Below are 2,508 nucleotides of genomic sequence, written 5' to 3'. Positions count from 1 at the left end.
CTCTTTTAAGGGTTGTCTTAAAGGGGTAGGCTTCCCAAGATTGGGTTTAATGCTTGGCACTTAACAAGAAGTGCAACGCAGACAAGAGGTAGTGGCTTATTGTGGTGACAGTGCACCACATAAATGGGCTGTGTCACCTGAGCTTATCCTAGGTAAAGGGACCCCTGACCATTACGTCCAGTCGTGACCGACTCTGGGATTGCGGCGCTCATCTCGCTTTATTGACCGAGGGAGCAGCTTCTGAGTCATGTGACTATCATGATTAAGCCACTTCTGGTGAACCAGAACAGTGCACAGAAACACCGTTTACCTTCCCGTTGGAGTGGTACCTATTTATCTACTTGCACTTTGACGTGCTTTCGAACTGCTAGGTTGGCAGGACCAAGCAACAGGAGCTCATCCCATTGCGGGGATTCGAACCGCCAACCTTCTGATCGGCAAGTCCTAGGCTCTGTGGCTTAACCCACAGCGCCACCTGCATCCCCAGTGGCCAAATTGCCATTTAAAGTACTGTAGTTGAGTTTGACAGGAAATCATAATGCAGTCCCTGGGTGACCTGGGACACGTTCACAGCCTACAGTTAAAGCACTCTTAGATCATGTTAGCAGTCATGAGGAATCCTGGGAACTGTTTGTTATGCGTGCTGGAAATGGTAGATCTGTTAGGTTAGCACCTTTTGCAAAGTTCCCAGGATATTTTGGCGGGAAAGCCATGATTGTAGAAGTGTGCTTTAAATGTATGGCATGGATGTGAGCGGTGTTGCCACAGGGCAACCTCACTCACCAAAACCGCCCCGTTGGAAGTGGCAGAAGAGTGCTTTTGCATCTCCACTTTTTGAAACAGCCTGCAGGAAATGTACAGTTTCGCACAAGGAAGTTCTCAGGTTCAGGGAGGGATCATGATGTAGTGGTAGAGCACATGCCTGCTTTGGATGCAGAAAGTTCAACGTTCAGTCCCTGGTATCTCCAGTTAAAAGAATCAGGTAGCAGCTGATGGGGAAGACTTTTTCTGCCTGACCTTGGAAAACCACAGAGGAGAGGGGATAGGGGAGAAGTTCAATTCAGTTCACTTTTAAAGGCAGTCTATGGAACTCATGCCTTACAAAAACAACCAGAGAACTGAAACACAACCAGCCACCTTTCAGAATCCACACCCATCCAAATTTTGCAACGCAGTTCTTCCAACCAACCAATGTTTACAAACTGGCATATTATTAGGGGACAGTATGTATACAAATGAATATACTGTGGTGGAGAGTAACACACAAGAATGCAATCTATTAGGAGGAGAAATTGCTTGCAAAACTATGTACATTAATCAAAGCAGCATGCAAAAATGTGTTGATCAGGATAAATCTGCACTAACGTGCTGGAGAATTTACATGAAGCTTTTTTTAAAAAAATTGCTGCAGAAATGTGGAGAACTGAATTTAACATTCATAAAAATGAGAAATTAAGAGAACTGAAATTGACATATCATTCCACCCCACTAGAGGAGACAGTCTTCATCCGGGTGGCCCAATGCCTTGACCTGATATAAGGCAATTTCCTATGTTCACATTGGCTGCAAACCAACTTTTGCACATCTAGCAAGGGTTTTATGCTGATATACAGCTACTAGGGACTGCTTCCCCCTCGACATGACCAACCATCTCCCTTTACAGGTCATTCCCCCTCACCCCAATAATAATAATAATAATAATAATTTATTATTTATACCCCGCCCATCTGGCTGGGCCTCCCCAGCCACTCTGGGCGGCTTCCATAAAAACCAAAAATACAATAAAATATCACATGTTAAAAACTTCCCTGAACAGGGCTGCCTTAAGATGTCTCTTGAATGTCAGGTAGTTATTTATCACTTTGACATCTGCTGGAAGGGCGTTCCACAGGGTGGGCGCCACTACCGAGAAGGCCCTCTGCCTGGTTCCCTGTAGCTTTGCTTCTCGCAATGAGGGAACCGCCAGAAGGCCCTCGGCGCTGGACCTCAGCGTCCGGGCAGAATGATGGGGGTGGAGACGCTCCTTCAGGTATACTGGACCGAGGCCGTTTAGGGCTTTAAAGGTCAGCACCAACACTTTGAATTGTGCTCGGAAACGTACTGGGAGCCAATGCAAGTCTTTCAAGACCGGTGTTATATGGTCTCGGCGGCCGCTCCCAGTCACCAGTCTAGCTGCCGCATTCTGGATTAGTTGTAGTTTCCGAGTCACCTTCAAAGGTAGCCCCACGTAGAGTGCATTGCAGTAGTCCAAGCGGGAGATAACCAGAGCATGTACCACTCTGGCGAGACAGTCCGCAGGCAGATAGGGTCTCAGCCTACGTACCAGATGGAGCTGGTAAACAGCTGCCCTGGACACGGATTTGACCTGTGCCTCCATGGACAGCTGTGAGTCCAAAATGACTCCCAGGCTGCGCACCTGGTCCTTCAGGGGCACAGTTACCCCATTCAGGACCAGGGAATCCTCCACACCTGCCCGCCTCCTGTCCCCCAAAAACAGTACTTCTGTCT

The sequence above is a fragment of the Podarcis muralis genome, chromosome 7 (assembly GCF_964188315.1).
Source record: "Podarcis muralis chromosome 7, rPodMur119.hap1.1, whole genome shotgun sequence".
In the NCBI taxonomy this organism is placed as follows: Eukaryota; Metazoa; Chordata; class Lepidosauria; order Squamata; family Lacertidae; genus Podarcis; species Podarcis muralis.
Note: the sequence above shows the minus strand (reverse complement) of the source record.